The sequence below is a fragment of the Caretta caretta genome, chromosome 19 (genome assembly GCF_965140235.1).
Source record: "Caretta caretta isolate rCarCar2 chromosome 19, rCarCar1.hap1, whole genome shotgun sequence".
NCBI lineage: Eukaryota > Metazoa > Chordata > Testudines > Cheloniidae > Caretta > Caretta caretta.
In genome coordinates this window covers 2,290,051-2,308,898 of record NC_134224.1, presented here as the reverse complement: position 1 = coordinate 2,308,898, position 18,848 = coordinate 2,290,051, and positions in this window count along the sequence as shown.

Sequence of the window (18,848 nt, the reverse complement as noted above, 5' to 3'; positions counted from 1 at the left end):
ATGGAAACTGATAGTGTTTTCCCCTGCAAAAAATCCTTATGGAATTACATGCTGAGATCACTTAGTTGAACTATTTTATTGACTAAGCATCTTGTTGTGCTGATGTGTAGATTATACAGGCCGACGGCCATTTATTTTTTCATTTGCTAAAATTAGAACTTTTTTATTATTGTTATTATGGGGCCGATCCAGTATATTTCCCCCCCCCCCCCCCAGCTGTGGGTTCTAGCACATAGCAGGGTCTTTTCTTATCCCAGGTGCTTCTCAAATAAGTGTTGTTACTTGAGCCCTGGCACAGGGCATCCCTGAGTCGTGCCCTCCCCAGTCACTAGATGTTATCTGGGGAGGTGAGGGGGTGACGATGCAGATAGGAACATGGGCAGGAGGGGCTGTCTTCTCACTGTGGAGAGACTGCATTGCCCTGCTTTGTATCTGAGCCCTCATGTGCCTGTGAATCGATTATGATTGGAAAGTGAAACATTTAGACTATCACTCTGCTGTTTATGTCTGATGGCTGGGCTTTTCAAAGGACCCTAAGGAAGTTTGGCATCTTAATCCTATGGCATCAAAGTCGAATGGAACTGAGCACCCAACTCCTTTGAAAACCCCAGCCAATAACTATAATGATTTGTTACCAAAAAAAAAAAACAACCCACCAAGAGTGGGGCTGGGGCACCGGACTGGGAATCAGGAGATTTGGATTCTGTTACTGGCTCTGTGTGATCTTGGGTAAGTCTCTCTCTGTGCTTCAGTTTCCCCATCTATGCAATGGGGAGGATGAAGTTTGCCATCCTTTGTGAAGTGTTTTGTGATCTATGGATGAAAAGCTGCTTCTAAGAGCTAAGCATAATTCTTAGTAGTGTTTTATTATCCTCGTTGTTCTTATGTAATTCATTATTCAAAAATGACTATTCTCAGCAGAGCTGAAATATTAACGGGGAGCTTAACTAAACTCATCATTATAATTTTATAGTTTTACATGCTTTGATTCTGGCATACTCAGAACTTTTACTTGGGAAAGCTGACTCTGAATCCCTGAAAATCCGCCTTTGATTCTTCCATTTCTTGTCTTCAAAGCGACAATTAAATTCAATTTAAAAATGAATACTCATCACTCAGAAATCAGGATAGTCCAAAAGGTAAAGGTTAAATTGCCCACCCTAGGTATTTTATGCACAGATTAATAACAAAGAGAGTTATATGCTAATATTTACACATCACAGTGGAAATAAGACTGGAAAATGCCACATGCATAAATACGACATGACCGAGTTAACCTCCCACCTTTTATTCTTTATTTTTTAGAAATTAATTTGCGATCTTTAAAGCCCCCATCTGTGGTGGGCAAGCAGGTTCGTGGGTGAAGTTCTCAGCTGAAGGACAGCAGTATGAAAAGTACAGCATCCCCGACTCTGTTAGACTCAGATCCTTGGATCTATTTAGGCTCCTAATTTCCACTGCAGTCAATGGGAGTTGGGAGCCCCCACTATTTTTTTTCCTGTGTGTGCTCCAGCCTCGGAGCACCCATGGAATTGGCGCCTATGACAGTGCTGACTCCTGCCACCCTGACTGCAGCCCATGTCTTGGTCTGGGATTGGGTAGATTGCCTCTGAGCTGCAGACGGACATGAAGCATCTTTCCCATCAGCGTACAGGGCATGCATTGCTTTTCAGGTGATTCACATCTTCAGGATCTAGAGACGTTTCTCTTGAAATGCAAGCTCAGCCCTGCTGAAGGACGTCACCATTGGTTAATGTCAAGTAGGAGAGAGAACACTGTTTAAAGGGTTTCAGAAAAACAGCACATGGAGCAGGTTTTAATGCTGCTTCTGACAGTCCCCCTGTTTGTGGCCTTGATATGCTGCAGAATAGACTCTGTCTTCCCCTGGCCATTTATCAGTGGTATCACACAGTGGAGAAAGAGACGTTAAAAGCTATTGTAGATGAGCCTATGCTGACCTTAGCACTGATTAATGTATTTGTGAACACTAACCAATCTGACAATCTCACATTCATCAGTGCAAAATCAATCTGAAGGATACAGTGTGTTGCAGCTACTAAAGTACTAAATGTTGATAGAGCATGCTAGAATTGACAAAGTATCTCAGTATCTTATTGCATAGAAGCAAAATACTCGGTTTATACATTTTTGAAAATCTTCCCTTCACTTTTTGGCAACATGCTGTACATCAAGAAAAAACAAAGACACATGAGGGTAGGTGGGCCATTTTGCGACAGTCCTGTATATCTCCTTTTGCATCTGGCAGGTCCATTGGAATGTGCAGAGTAATGCTAGGTTTCAGAGTAGCAGCCGTGTTAGTCTGTATCCGCAAAAAGAAAAGGAGGACTTGTGGCACCTTAGAGACTAACAAATTTATTTGAGCATAAGCTTTCGTGAGCTACAGCTCACTTCACTGGATGCATTCAGTGGAAAATACAGTGGGGAGATTTATATACACAGAGAACATGAAACAATGGGTGTTACCATACACACAGTAAGGAGAGTGATCTGGTAAGATGAGCTATTACCAGCAGGAGACACTAATGGAATGTAGCTTTTTGCTAGCATCATTTACATTTTGCTTTATTAGACAAAAGTCAAGTAATTAATCAGTTGATTGCTTAATTCAGAATTCAGTCAATTGCAATTTAGGCTTCATCACTTTGCTTTCTACATGATGAAATCTGTTTGATAAATTTGATGCTTTTTTTGGTTGCTTGGCTGTGCATAAAAAACAAACAAACATGAGTGGGTGGTGGGAAAGTGCCTCAGAATTCCACCTGTGTGTTGGAATGTAGTTTTCAGGGCCTTGGTTAACTTCTTAGTGAAATTTCTAGGACACCCCAGTTAGATGTTGATAAAAGAACCCAGGGGTCTGATTTTAAGAGGTTCTTAGCACCCGCAGCTCCTGTTGATTTCCGCTGCAGTTTTTGGAGAGTCACACTTCTGAAAAGCAGGTCCCTGCATTCCCAGAACATGAAGTTCACCCCAGTGCAGAGGACCTGCAAAAGGTACTACGCCCACCGCAAACTCTAGTTACATTCTGCATTTAGGAGCAAACACACCTCTCCTCTGCAGCTGCATAGAGCACCTTGGAAGAACTTTGCTCATCCAGTCGGCTGTGGCATGTAGGGCGCTCTGCATGCCTGCACAGTGCAGTGAACACTCCACACAAGATCCCTGAACTAAAATGTGTAAGGGTCAGGCAGGAGTAGGGGCGGGATGGGAATGGATCTGGGTGGGGGGTGGGGGTGCCACATAAGGGTCCTTGGAGACCATTGGCCCAAGTAGCCTGTGGGCTCCAAACCTGGAGGGAAGGGTAAATCTTCCTTGGCTCTTTGTGTAACTGACCAATCTATGGCTGGCTGCTCATGCAGGTGCGTGCTTGGTCTTAGATTTGAGCCAGAGAGGCCCTAAAGCAGCAGCCATAGAGGAAGGAAGGAGGCTGCTAGATTTCAGTGAACTGCAGTAAGAGCATAGCTGCAGAATAATGGATAAAAGAGAATTTACAGAATCTTCCCTCTAAAGAATTTTCCAAAATATAAAGCAACAGAAGCAAGGATCTTTCCCCCTTATAAGTTATAAAAGGAGCAGGCATTCTGTAATGTTAAACCATTTACTGCAGCCTAGCACGGCTTAAAGTGGAGCATCATTCAGGAATCTCAGCTTGATCACAAACATGCAGCTATAGTGGTGGAAAATGCTTTCCCCTTAAGACAAGTGTAAACACAAATGGAAAGCATCACTCCATTAACAAACCAAAGATCGATGGCCTTCTTCTTCCACACAGTGTGTATGACAAATAGACCTCTCCGCATGCACATCTGGCGGAACCAGGTTCTGCATTGCACATCATTGCGCGAGCGAGGCGATCAGGAGAAAAATCCGGTTTTTACAAGCTAATATGTTATTATTAGTTTGTATCTCTCTGAGAGACTCTCTCCGGTGGAACTGTAATCTGGTGAACCTGGAGCCCATGAAATGAGATTTTCAGTTGTGTGAGTTAGGAATAGGTATGATATATTAAAGCAGATTTACTTTCTATATAAGGGAGGTATCAACTGAGCTCTGATGAATTAACCTTAAGCAGTTCTGGTGCAGAGCAGGACACTTCTCACCTGCTGGCCGGGTTATCCTCCACCTTGCTTTATTTTATCTGTTTAGTGCAGTTGAATAATTCCACCACAAATAAAATCACCTGCAATTTTGTGTGTGTGATGCTAATGGGAAAAGGATGCAAATGCCCCTTCATGCAGGAGGAGGGCTCTCAGAGTGGGAAATTGCAAGGATCTGGTCATGGAGTTTAGTTCATCACCTGGAAGTGGCCTGGAAGTCCAGGCTGCCGAGAAGTCAGGTGGGTGAGCTGGCAGGAAGTAAGGAAGGTTTCTGATGGAGCCCAGTGTAGGCTCCATCAGAACTACATTACAATCAACCTGTTTCTATGAAAAAAATTGATATTGATGATTTGGTGAGTTTGACAAAAACGGCTGTGATGGAATTTTTCAGACCAGCTCTACTCACCCTGCATCCACTGATAGAATCGCAGTGCTCGGGGAGAATGGTGTAGAGTGTATTTATCAGCCACTGCAACACAGGGCGGGGAGCAAGGACAGAAGTAATTGGGGTGTAAAGCATTTGGTAAAATCTTAATCAAATTGGAGTCCACAATGATTTTCACACAACAATGGGCTGAATTCTCTGTTGCCCTGGACCTTGTGCAGTCATTTACACCAGTGCCAAGTTAATGGGAACTGTTCCCGACTGGGAATGATTGCCTCCAGCAAAAGTCACTAAGTGCCCCACCCACCCCGCTTACATCCTGCAATTAAGGGGCAAATGCAACTCCCTACTCTGCAGCTGCAGAGAGCAACTTGGCCAAACTGTTGCTGGTCCGCTGTGCCACGGGGCGGGGCTGGGTGATACAGGGCACTGTGCTTTCCTGCAGCAACACAGGGGTGCAATCCACCTTGCCCAAGGCCCAGTGCACCAGAGAATGTACCCCGACCTCTATACCTGCATTGTAAAAAAACCCAAAATGCACCTGTCTGTATGGCAATCACCATCACTAGCCAAACCCAGACAGTACCTGTATGCTCGTTTGTACAGCTGCTTAAAGAACTAATGACACCAATAGATATTTCCATACTTCATACTAAGTATCTATGAAAGTTCCTTGTTGTACCTTATTTTATTCCTTCCCTCCTCCCCATTACAAATTCTCTTCTGAGGAAAAAATCAATCTCTCTCTTGTTAGGTTTTTGTTCTTTTTTGTTTGTTTGTGGCTTTCCCAGGGGGTCGCAGGGTTAGCTATCCTTTTGCCTAAGCAAGCGGAATTAATTAGTGATGTTGGATTATCAGTAATGTCGACTTGTGTGGTGGGGTACCGCTCCATAAACCTCCATCCCCTGGGAATTAGCCAAGGGTTAATCTCACCCTGAGCCAGTCTCTGAACATTGATGATCAGATTCACTTAAAGGGTCATTTTTGACAGTTGTGCATCATGGGCGAGTCAGTTCCTGCTCCGTCTGCTAGCCCAGCAGTGCCTTTTCCAATTTGTTGTTGTGGTATTATCAAGACATTTACAGTGTTTTACCTGTCATTGCTCAGCCTTATGAGCGCCATCAATAATAGGACGCTAGACAAAAAAGTGGCAGCTCTCTGTTATCTCCGCTGACACATGCATGCCTGCAGGAAGTCTGCAGGAAGCTGACCAAAACCAGCTTGCAATGCAGAAGAACCTTTGTTCCCCAGGGGTGTTTGGCAGCTTTGCTTCATGTGACGTATGGTTTGTGGAACAGAATGCTTGCAGAGTTTTCGGGTGCATGAGCCTGTCCCTGGGTGCCTTGTGTGATTTCAACAAAACAGCATATTTCATTTGCAAACAATGTACTTGGAGAAAAATCTGTTTCACAAGAACTCTTTAGTTCTATAAACCATTTGGGAAAGATTCACAGGTGACTCTAAAATGACAAATGACAGAGGGGGGAAAATGGTATGGAAAGCAACTGCAGTGCCAAATAGAATTGGAAACAGTAGCTGAAACAAGGCATTTAAAAAAATGGTGAACAATACTAGGAGAGCAGCTTACACAGAATGTTTGCAACCCTCTATATAAATACAGTAGTGACTGCAACTGTCAAAATGGGCCATCTTGATTATCACTACAAACGTTTTTTCTCCTGCTGATAATAGCTCATCTTAATTAATTAGCCTCTTACAGTTTGTATGGCAACTTCCACCTTCTCTGTATGTATGTATGTGTATATCTTCTTACTATATGTTCCATTCTATGCATCCGATGAAGTGGGCTGTAGCCCACAAAAGCTTATGCTCTAATAAATGTGTTAGTCTATAAGGTGTGTGATACAGGAGAGCCAGGGAGCAGTGGGAGAGTGCTAGAGGGGAAATATATAAGCTCAAGGCTAATTAAGGTGTGGTTCCCTGTAGACTAGGGAAGGTGGCTGCAAGTTAATTGGAGCACCTGCAGTCAATTAAGGCCCTGTCAGGAATCTAATAAAACCCCCTGCATCAGGTAGCCAAGAGAGGAGGAGGAAGGACTGGAGCTTGGAGGTGTGTTGAGAGATTTGTAGGACCTGAGAATTGGAGTAAGGGTGACCCTGCCCAGCGGGACAGGGAGGTTCCCTTCCCCCCAGCATCTAAGGACCGAGGATAACTCCACCTAAAGGGGATGAGGGTAAGAAACCCACAGAGGTTGAGAGGGGCTGGGACTCTCCCACCCAGACCCCTCCTCTGCTTCCCTCCTCTACGCCTTCCTGGGCTAGTAGCGGGCCCTTGGCACCCAAGAGCAGGGGCAAAGGGTGGCATTTTAGCTCCCTGCCAAGAAAAGCACAGGACCCACCAAACTAAAATTGGCCATCTTGCCACAGGTGCTACAAGTACTCCTGTTCTTTTTGTGGATACAGACTAACATGGCTGCTACTCTGAAGCTCTTCTCGGCTTTCATATGTTGGACATCTCTATTATGGAGAATGCAGTAAGGACGTATAGTATAATTACTTCATGTACTCAGGTCTTTGTAGAAATCTGACAGTTGACAGCTATGAGACATTTTGTATTGGTGTTTATTGGACACAGTCAACTCCAGTTGCATTTGTTTACTTGAAAGTTTTTAATGCAATATAATTGGAAAAGGCCTGTGCCAAATTTGCATATTAATTTGACATTTAAGTGTATAATTAAATAAAAGCTACTGAGGTCATCACTTGACTAAATTGGCTTAATGAGTGTTGATTATACTGCATGTTGATTTGATTTGGTGAGATTGCGCCATCTCTTGTACTTTTGGGTCTATTACCACTTTCTGTTCAATTATTATGGATTGGGATGGGGAGGATGCCAGCTCCATCAATGCTCCTGGGTTGATGGAGTCACTGTGCACCATATGACCAGCTTATACAAAAGATTGTGAATATCTTTCGTATGGTGATTTTCTCTCCATTTGTTAAGGACTTGGTCCCTGAAGTCCTTATTCACTCTTCACTCAAGGTGAAATTCATTCCAGCAAAAGGAGGGCCTAATGCAAGGCTCAAAATTGGCGTTGTCACTCTGCACAGGCATGAATTTCACCTTCAGTCCTCACTCTGCATAATAACTTATGGTCCAGCTCCCAAAGTTTATCAGACCTGGTGTGTCTCCTGTTTTGTTCTTTGTAGAAACTTAAAACAAGAGAAACATGCAGAGGAATTGATATTGTCCACTCACTTTGTAAGCATAGAACTCTGAGGGAAAACAAAAGGAGGCCCCTGCAGCTGATAGTTTCTCAGGCTCCTCTACTGTATTTGAATGCACTTCATAAATGCAAGTCCGCCTTGTGCAGTCAAGGAAGGCTGGAATGATGGTTACTGAGCAGTAACCTGCAATGCCGCACAGCAGCTCAGGGCATTGCCTCTAGTCTTTCCAGCCAGGGTATAGAAAGGATAAGCCAAAATCAAGTTCTTATTAACTTCAGGGCCATCTTTAAAGATAGAAAGTTGGTATCATATCTAAGAATGTTTACGGGGAGTCAAGAAACCTGGGTTCTATTCCCAGCTCTGGAGCTTGTTCACCTGCTTGGTAGAAGTCATGTTGGTTCTTATTTTCAGAAGTGGTCAGCACCCCACTTAAACTCAGGGATGCCCAGCACCTTGCATATCATTATGATAATGACTAGCAACCCCATACGAGATCAGGGTGTCGTGCAAGGAACTGTACATAAACATATAAGAGACAGTCCCTGCCCTGAAGATTACATCATAAATAGACAAGACAAACACAGAGTGTAAGAAAAGGAGTACTATTAATCCTAATTTACACATGGTAAACTGAGGCCAGATATTTAGGCCCCTAAGTGACTTGTTCAAGCTCACCTAGGGAGCCTGTGGCAGAACCAGGAATGGAATCCGTATCTTCTGAATCCCAGCCCAGTGCTTTAATCACAAGATCACCCTTGCTCTCTAACCTTTTTGTGTTTACAGGTTTCAGAGTAACAGCCGTGTTAGTCTGTATTCGCAAAAAGAAAAGGAGGACTTGTGGCACCTTACACCTTACAGCTGTAGCTCACGAAAGCTCATGCTCAAATAAATTGGTTAGTCTCTAAGGTGCTACAAGTCCTCCTTTTCTTTTTGCGAATACAGACTAACACGGCTGCTCCTCTGAAACCTGTCACTTAAGATGAGCTATTACCAGCAGGAGAGTGGGGGGAGGGGAGAAAACCCTTTGTAGTGATAATCAAGGTGGGCCATTTCTAGCAGTTAACAAGAACGTCTGAGGAACAGTGGGGGGCGGGGGGGAATAAACAAGGGAAAATAGTTTTACTTTGTGTAATGACTCAACCACTCCCAGTCTCTACTCCCCTTACAGTGTGCATGATAAACACCCATTTTTTCATGTTCTGTGTGTATATAAATCTCCTCACTGTATTTTCCACTGAATGCATCCGATGAAGTGAGCTGTAGCTCACGAAAGCTTATGCTCAAATAAATTGGTTAGTCTCTAAGGTGCCACAAGTACTCCTTTTCTTTTTGTGTTTACATTTTCCCACCTCTGAAATGGGTATCCTAACTCCTTCCCACTTCTGCAAATTACTTTGACATCCTCAGGTGAATGTTATTTTCCCCTGTAAGGGAAGAATATTCTAGTACAACAATCTTGCCCCCAGAGACACCAATTTTTTTCAAGCTGTAAGTTATTCCGTTAACGATTCATGTCTCCACAGTGTCATGAATGACGGGGTAGTTTCATTCTCACTTCTGTTAATGGGAGTCTCTTTATCACTCTCCTTGGTGCCCAAGAAAGGGTATTGCCTCTCACAATGATATCAACTATAAGGCAGTACAGCTTCCCTGTCTCCTGTGGCTTGCAGACAGAGAGAGAAATGTAAGAGCATATTATACTGGCATACGGTTGTTCATTTCAGCACATAATAGGTAAGAAATAGTCAAATATAATGAACTACAATGGAATTTGAACTGATCTTATAATTCCAACCTCAAGCAGCTCGGTAATGCAAATCAAATATCCCACTATTCCCTAATTATGCCAATAATATGTGAATTGAGATTTCAAAATTCCAGCAGAACATAATGTATACAGGAGATGTCTATATTTGTTCTGTTTATTCAGCAAGCTTTCTAGCTCCCATTAAGCTATGCACATGCTTGGGGCCCTACGTGAATTATGCTTGAGACGGGACCCACATAAATGGAAACAAAGATCTATGGGTTTAATTGTACTAAAAGTGAAGCAGAAAGACCTGCAACCTAAGCGTCCATAGGGCCATAAAAAAGGACTGCAGGATGGGTGAGAAGAAGGATGATTGAGGCACTAGCTTTAGATTCCAGAAAATCTGCCTCATGTCCTGTGCTTATCAAAGACTCACTGGGTGACCTGGGAATACTTAATCCATTGTGCCTCAGTTTTCCATCTGTAAAAACTGGATAAAGCCCTTCCTTTGGTCTGTCTTGTTCGTCTCTGGCGCAGAGACGATCTCTGACTAGGTATATATACAGGCCCTAGTGCAGTGGAGGCCTGATCTTGGCTCTACAGGACTACAAACAGGAAAGGGTGATAATGGATGCAGAGGTTTATTTACAAATGTGAGAACCATCGACCAACTGTTCCCACTCTTCTAAACATCAAGATAAAATATTTCGGCCATTCAGCTTCGTGACAAAGTGACAGGAGCCCAGAGCTGACCCAGCAGGCCAGTCAGGAAGGGAACATCCACACTGCAGTTAAAAATCTGCAGCTGGCCTGTGCCCATTGGCTCAGGCTAAAGGACTGTGTAATTGCAGTGTAGACTTTGGGCTTGGGTTAGAGCCTGAGCTCTGGGGCCCAAAGAGAGGGGAAGGTTTTGGAGCCTGAATGCCTACACCACAATGAAACAGCCCCTTAGGCCAAGCCAGGGCCAGCTGCGGGCATTTAAATGTAATGTAGACATATCCTAAGGTATTAACTTCCACACCTGAAGTGGATTTAATTGAAGGGTGTTCAAATGGCTTAATTAGGTGGGAGGCTGAGCTAATGAGGGTAAGAGTTAAAGGAAAGAAGGAAGTGCAAGGGGGGAGAATGGTAGGCAAGGGATAAAGGATCATGAGATCTTACCCTCTTCCTTCCTTGCCACTGGGCTCAGAGGAAATTCTGCCCCCAATTGCATGTTGCTGCTCTTGGGCTTTGCTTCTCCTGGCTGAGAACGTCCCTTTAGAATCCTAGAATATCAGGGTTGGCAGGGACCTCAGGAGGTCATCTAGTCCAACCCCCTGCTCAAAGCAGGACCAATCCCCAACTAAATCATCCCAGCCAGGGCTTTGTCAAGCCTGACCTTAAAAACCTCTAAGGAAGGAGATTCCACCACTTGCCTAGGTAACCCATTCCAGTGCTTCACCACCCTCCCAGTGAAAAAGTTTTTCCTAATATCCAGCCTAAACCTCCCCCACTGCCACTTGAGACCATTACTCCTCGTTCTGTCATTTGCTACCACTGAGAACAGTCTAGATCCATCCTCTTTGGAACCCCCTTTCAGGTAGTTGAAAGCAGCTATCAAACCCCCCCTCATTCTTCTCTTTCGCAGACTAAACAATCCCAGTTCCCTCAGCCTCTCCTCATAAGTCATGTGTTCCAGACTCCTAATCATTTTTGTTGCCCTTCGCTGGACTCTCTCCAATTTATCCACATCCTTCTTGTAGTGTGGGGCCCAAAACTGGACACAGTACTCCAGATGAGGCCTCACCAGTGTTGAATAGAGGGGAATGATCATGTCCCTCGATCTGCTGGCAATGCCCCTACTTATACATCCCAAAATGCCATTGGCCTTCTTGGCAACAAGGGCACACTGTTGACTTTAATAACTTAGTAAACAGGCAGACCAGAAAGCTCTTTATCCCTGCATTCCTTCCCTGGCCCCAATGTTCACAGACCCCATAGCTGCTTCTCGCACCATGCAATCCACTACAGGCAACCTACAGCAAGCCATCCTGAGCTGGGATTGAATCGGGATGTTGGCCATGTTGGAGAACAACCTGCTTTCTGGGTTTCATGCCAGCTTGCCCTTCTAGGTCCATCCTTACCCAGTTGTCAGAGGGGAGCCTGTGCACCACATTCATGGGACTCGGTGCATCGGAAAATGTGATGCTGCCTTTGGAGAAGTTACTCTACTGGGGGGAAATTAAGTTCCATATGGAGCATATGCCATTAATCTAGCACGCTGAATTATTCAGATGTTTAGAATCATGAATCATGAAGCAAAGTCTGACGTTCTGAAGCTCTGCAGGGGTGTCTCAGGCAGCCCCTTGTCTCAGTCCCTTGTGCAGCAAACCCTGCCAGCGCTCGCCAAATGGGAGCACTGTGCCAAGCTGTGACTGTAAAATGTTTCCTCTCAGTCCATTTCTTGTGGTTACATTCCCCTTCGTTGCACATAAAAGGAAACTCGGGGCCCAGTCAAGTGAACAATCGCTGCTCGCTGTCGCCTCTTCTCTAGATCAGGTGCTTCCCATGCAGCAGTACGCGGAGGGGGAACCCAGAGAGCTGTGACTCTGGCATTTAAGACTCCCACAAAGCCCGTTCCCCCTCCAGCTCAGTGCAGTGAGGAGTATGAGCCACTTCCTGGGCCGGTCTAAATCCGGTCCAATGGAGCAATGCTGATTTGAGGATCTGGCCCTATACGTAACTAGCTCCGTCAACCCTGACAACAAGAGAAACTGGCAGGAACATTTCCCCTTTAAATATCTAGGAACACTTTTGCAGAGAAGATGGCAGATTTTTAAAAATTCATTTGCATTGGAAAGATTATATCTAGCATTATTTTGCATGGCTCTCTACTTATCATTTAATATTTATATAGCAATAGTGCCCAGAAGCCCCATTTGGGATCATGCCTCCCTTGTGCTGGGTGTTACACAAACAGCTTATTAGCATTAGTTATTATTTGGATTACAATGCTGCCTAGAGATCCCAAGTAAGATCAAAGCCCCATTGCGCTAGGTGCTGTCTCAGGGCAGGGACTGCCTCTCATTCTGCATGGACATTTACAATCTTAATTACAAGATGGGCAAAGGGTGTGAGGGAAAACAACAACACAAAGGTTAAGTCACATAATAGCAGCTCTGGGATTAGATCCCAAGTCTCAGGTGCCCTATTACAGGGACCTTGCAGTCTCCCCAGCTTCTTCACTAAAAACTCCAACTCTTCCTCAGCTCCTGTTAATGCCTCCGTTTCATCCCCAAGGGTGCAATCCTTGCGTATGTGTCTGATTTTAAAATACTAATATTTGCCTGCAAGACATACTGTTCTCTGTGCTCTGAGAGGGGCAGTGATGGGGCAAATATAACTCATGTTGGAATTACACATAGAAGGCACCCAGATATGGTGGTAATGGCAGCCAATATAAAATCCAAGATACAGTAGACCCTCCGAGTTATGAACACCTCGGGAATGGAGGTTGTTCGTAACTATGAGGTTCTGTTGTACCTTAACAGATAAATAAATAAATGGCTTTCTCTGGCAGGTCACTGATCACTGCATGCAACTGGGGAATATTATCCCAGATATATTAATGCTGTAATTTGGATACTTCAAAAGGTACCTGGTCCCCTACTCATCCTATAAATGGGTCTATTAATGACTATCTCCCCTCTTATGAGTACCAGGACAATTGAATCTCTTTCTAGCAACATTGTTCTCTGCACTGTGGGCCTTGTTAATATTCATAATAGAAAAGTCTCCTTGTCCATTTCAATCTACTCTGCGCGGCCCATGGCTCCAAGCTAGACAGACCAGCTGATGCTATTGCAGAAGCAACCGCATCAGAGCCTTGTTGGTTGGAGGGGTGGGTATCAACAGCACTAAAGGAAACAAAACAGGGAGTTGAATAGCAAAAATAGTTGAAGGGGATCCACCTAACCATTCAGTTCAGCCCTCCAGTGGCTCAAGATGCATCCATTGTGTCTCCTCCTACTTCAGCTCAGCCCCTTAGGATGCAGAGATGCTGGAGATTTGACAGAGTGCATGCATGGAGTCTGTAGCAACCAGCAGCCTAAAGGTTAAGGAAATTCCCTGGTTACAGTCAGTTTGTTGCCACTTGGAGAACTCCAAATATACCTTTGAGAGACTTGCATTGAAGTTTTGTCAAAGCCAAACTTCCCTGCTTAAAATTCTACAGCTCCCAGGGTAATTTATGGCTGCTTGTGCTACCTTATCAAGTTGGGACTCAGAACTGGAGGCAGCCAATGCAAGTCTAGCACTTCTTCCCATTGCCTTGACAATACTCAAGTTAATTAAGATTGGCAAACGTTAAAAAGAGCTTAACAAAGCCAAAAAATCTTCAGGCCTGTCAGTCACTAAATAGATTCCATCAGGGTCCTATATCCTGGCCAAATCAGTTACTGCATGTGACACAATCTCTCTCCCCCTCCCTCCTTGTATCATGTTGAAAATGTGTGGTGTTCTGGGTGTTGCAGGACCTCCCTTTTTTGGTGTCATGCAGAATAAAAGGCTCCATTATTTCTAGTTCGCTCACAAATTCCCAGCACAGGGTTGTAAACTCGAAATCCAGCACTAGAAGAGGTTTCTTGGGGGGTAAGATGTTACAGGGGATGCAAAGCTCCCATTGGAGAGAATGTGCATGCTACACACCATTGTTGTCTGACTGCCAATTATTCACTGGGTTCGGAAAGATGAATTATTGAACAAAGCGGGCATTTTGGAGCTCTGCAGTGGGGTCCTGCAGGAGGCTGTGCTCAGAGCAGGCAGGTGTCATTTTCAGCAGAGCTCAGAGCTTCCTGCATCGCTTTCATTCAATCCTGCAAGGCCATGTACCCTGCCACACGTTCTGCTCAAATGTCTAGAAGTGCAAGAGGTAGGTTCAGAGCTGCATGAAAACAGCCAGGATTTTGCTTCATGGATATTTTGGCACACGTTAGAAATGTCACTGCAATTCATGTATTTCACATTTGCTATTGTTTGGGCCCCCATTTAGCATTTCTATTTATTCTCTACGCTACAGTAGCACCTTGAAGCTCCAGTTGAGCTCAGGGTGCCTTTGTGTTGGGCATTATACAGAAATAAAAGAAAGTCTTTGCCCCAAGGGTCCCGATCCTGAAAATGGATCCATGTAGGTGAGGCCCCATTGACTTAAATGGGATTTAGCACAGGTGCAGCTGTCTGCTTTTGTGTGTTTGCAAGACCAGGGCCTAAACAGAGACCAGGCATGACTAGTGGGTGCAGGACATAAGGAAGGACATGGGCAAGGGAGTGGTGACAGTAGGAGGACCACAGGCTGCATATATCAGTTGTGGGTACAGTTTGGAGGCTTGTGGTTTTGTTTGGGTTTTCAGGGCAAGATAAATGAATGAGAGACTAACAAATCAAATCAATGGTGACATCACACTGACTGCTGAGATTTTACTTTTGCCTCCCCTTCCTTATACTCCCACCCCCCGAAATGGGGCCAGATTTGGGATTTAATGCAGCAGAGGAGCAGTTGGATCAAAAGACCTGCACAGTTGGACTTACTCCCAACAGAGCAAACTAAATCGAACAGCCTTCTAGGAATCCTCCAGAGTTCCTAACAGCAAAATCAATTCAGTGGTGGAATCATTTTTCAAAGGAAGTGGTGGAAGCTCAGTCCCTTGAGATGTTTAAAAACTGAACTGGACAAAGCCCTCAAAATTATGTCGTATGGAACACTCTTGCATTAGCCTCCGGGGATGGCGGTTTGACCTAATATTGGCTGATACTTCTTTTCCGCTGTTAACTTCCCTGACCCCCAGATTAAAGAGTTTGGGCAAAATTGAGAAACTGGGAAAAGCAAAGTCACAATTCAGAAAGGCTAAGAAAATAAGTTTAGGTCCCAGTGCAATCCATTTAATGAGCAAGTGAGTTAAAATACATGGCAGCTAAATTGCTGAGTTTGTCTGAAGGTTTTTCCCACAGAGCTCATTAAACCTTTTAATATAATTCTGCTGCTGCCATGTCCCCAAATATTTTTGTCATCATGAATTTCAGGAGATGCATCAAATACTTTAATAGTTCCTCTCCCACCTGCTTTCAATTTAAGAAAAACACCCTGATTCAACAATCTCGGTGGCTTTAATAAGGGATAAGTGAATTATGTATCTTTTTTGTCTTTTGAAGAGAAGATCTGTGCATTGTGTGTTTTTTACAATGGCGCAAATTTATCCTGAAAAAAATACCCTGTGTGTGCTCTCAGCCGGAGGAGACGTATCATTTAGGAGCATCTTCAGAGTGAACACACTCAGTATGCAGTTGATCGTCAAGCCAATTAAAAACAACCCAAACCTGGTTATTGACAGCCAGTGGGTTTAGCTCCCAGGTTATTGCATTGGAACTCTACCACCAGCTAGGGCTTCAGAAGGGCTCTTTATAAATATATTTGTAAACTAATGTCATGCTAATGATGCGGCCCACCTGACTGTCCCGGAGACCAAAAAGGTGCCATACAGAACCTTGAATGGTTTCCTTCCCCACACTGCTAGCCTTGTGATATACCTCGAGTGGGCTCTGAAAGGGTCACTTTTTGAGGAGTGATGCTTCTCCCTGCCCATTCATTCCTTGATTGCCCTGTTGAGATTCTGCTAATCATGACGATGGCTTCTGAGCTGTAGACACCTGCTCGCTACAAACTGGATTCAGACCTCACATTAACTTCTTATAGGGGCCACCCAATAGTCATGGCTATTTCGAAATAAACGAAAGCTCATGCTCAAATAAATTGGTTAGTCTCTAAGGTGCCACACGTCCTCCTTTTTCTTTTTGTTTAAGTACTGGTATCTCAACACTATAGTAGTTCACTGCCGCATTAATTTATTATTATCATACTTAGAATAAGACATAATGGGATCTAGAGCAATCTGGGGGTGCAAGGCCTGTATCCTGGACTGTAAAACTCCTAAATCTAGGAGATTTAGAAGTTTCAGAGCTTGATGCAGCGGAGAGGCTATTGGGCATGTGCATGCAGAGGCTTCCACTCCCATTGCTGATGAAGTAAAGGTTTTCTTTTGCACACAATAGGGTTAAAATGAGAAGCGTAGCCCCTCTTCACCTCCACTGAGATCAGAGGAGAGCTCCCCCTCCTCCTGTCCCTGGTTTAAATAAGCAGCATCCCCCCCTCCCCCCATCCAGTTCCCATCCTGTCTCAATGTCCTTTGACTGCTGCATGGGGGAGCTGACACCAAGGTCAGAGGCTCGCACAAACCAGGTCATGGGGATGCCGAAGTCATATTGGTTACTTTCTAGTATTGTAACAGGCTGGCATGAAGACAAAGGAAACATTCTTGGTAATGTTAGCACAAGAACCAAACCACTCCGCTGATCATTCCGTAGAACCGGGTGGATGACGATTCCTGTTTAATGACCTTCGAATCCCCCATGTCCTGGACTGTAATATCTATAAGAATGCTGCAGATGCAGGAAGGTATTTGTGGGTAAGAATTCAGAGACCAGCCAAGATAGTCAAACCTCAGAAGTACATTCTAATGAATGATGCAAATCCTTCCATTAAGAATAAACTCTTCAAGCACTGCTTGAGTCTTGGGCGCACACAGTAATTGACTTGAAACAAATTATTTAAAGCTTGAGCGTTACCCATCAAGTGTCTCTGGACTTCCTGTCTGCTGGGGAGCCGCCTGATTTGGATTCTGAATCCCCATTTCTTTTTGTTTAAATGTTATGTTGTGAACCCTGATTCATTCTTCTGACTGTGTCTAAATATTCTGCTTCCTCTCCACTAGCCCTTGCTCTTTAAAGCGCCTTCCTCTCTCTCCATAATTTTTTTTGACGCTCTTTGTCATTTGGAATCCCATCTCAAAACCACTCTGTTTCTGGAATCTAACTGCTGCATTTTCTAGGCCCGGATCCAAAGCCTTTTGGAGTCAATGGGAGTCTTTCCATTGACTTCTCTGCACTTCTGATCCTTTTCCTTCTTGTCGTGTAAACCCAGGACTTTGTTCTCATGCAGCCACGCAGATGATGCCCTGTTTATTTAGATTACTTATTTGTATTATGCCTACTGTGGGGCCTGGTGCTTCCCTTCTTCCCTATGATCCTAGAAACCATAATGTTTGTATTAATGAGCACCCAGAGGCAATCAAGATCAGGGCCCCATGGTGCTAGGTGTTGTGCAGACACTTAGTAAGAGGTAGTCCCTGCCCCCCAACAGCTCTCAGTCTGCATGGACAAGACAGACCCACCTGGGAGACTGGCAATATGATTATCCCCATTTTACAGAGGAAGGACAGAGGATTATCCCCATTTTACAGCAGGTGTAAGCAGCAGCGGCTGTCAGAGCGCATGGGCCCTGCAGCAGGATCTCTACGGGTGAGACAGGGCAGATGGAACATGGCTGCGGAAGGAAGGAAAGAAATGGGGCTCACAGGATGGTCGTGAGGCTGTTCCAAAGTCCAATCGAGTTGCTGGAAAGACACCACCCCCCACAATTCAAATCAATGGGCTTTGGATAAACTCCATGGAGAGAATTGAAGAGTTTTTCAAGACTTCTCCAAAGTGGACTGAAATCCCAAACCTGGTGAAGTTCACTTCCCATGCATTTCTATTTACTCAGATGGGTATTAAATGTTCACACTGTGCATGGAGTCACTAGGGTTTCTTGTTAAATAACATTAGTCATTGAAAAAAAAATGTGGCTATTATCCTCACGGAAATTACCCTGCTTTTGATTAAATTTCCTATCACAGAGTCTCCAGGACATTTGCTGCTTGGGAACATCTGTCTATAAAGGAGAGACACCACTGTGTAGTCTGATGGGGGGGGCGGAAAACATTTTTCATCCCTAATATTAGCACACTTAATGTGACACATCTTCTGTCGAGACAGACCCTTGAGTTTGCACAAACAGCTCCCTGGCTGTGCAGTTCTGTTCTCCAATTTAGAGTTTAGTGTATTTACCAGGAGATCGCCCCTAAAGAACACCATTTACTAACCTGACAAAACCCTAATTAGATTTCAGCTTCTGTTGCTGTATGCCAGTGACAGGATGAGTTATCAGGGTGGAAAATGCAAACGCGGCACGTACCAAAAGGAAGCCAGTCTTTGCTTCCTGGCTCAGACCTGCTCGTGCGCTCTTTTCTTTTTCCAGATAGAGATTTCAGTTTTAAAGGCTTAGGAGAATGAAATGCCAATCAGTATCAAAAGTGACGGACACCTCATAGAATTATGACATCCAACATCGGGCATGTCCTGCCGCTCTTCAATGCACCGCATCACCCCTAAGGGCTGGGGCCAAGTCTATGGCTACTTCTTGTAGGGCACACAGGACAAGCTTTTATATTACAGGCACAGATGACCCTGCAACTCTCCACCCTCAAGATGGGGAGGCA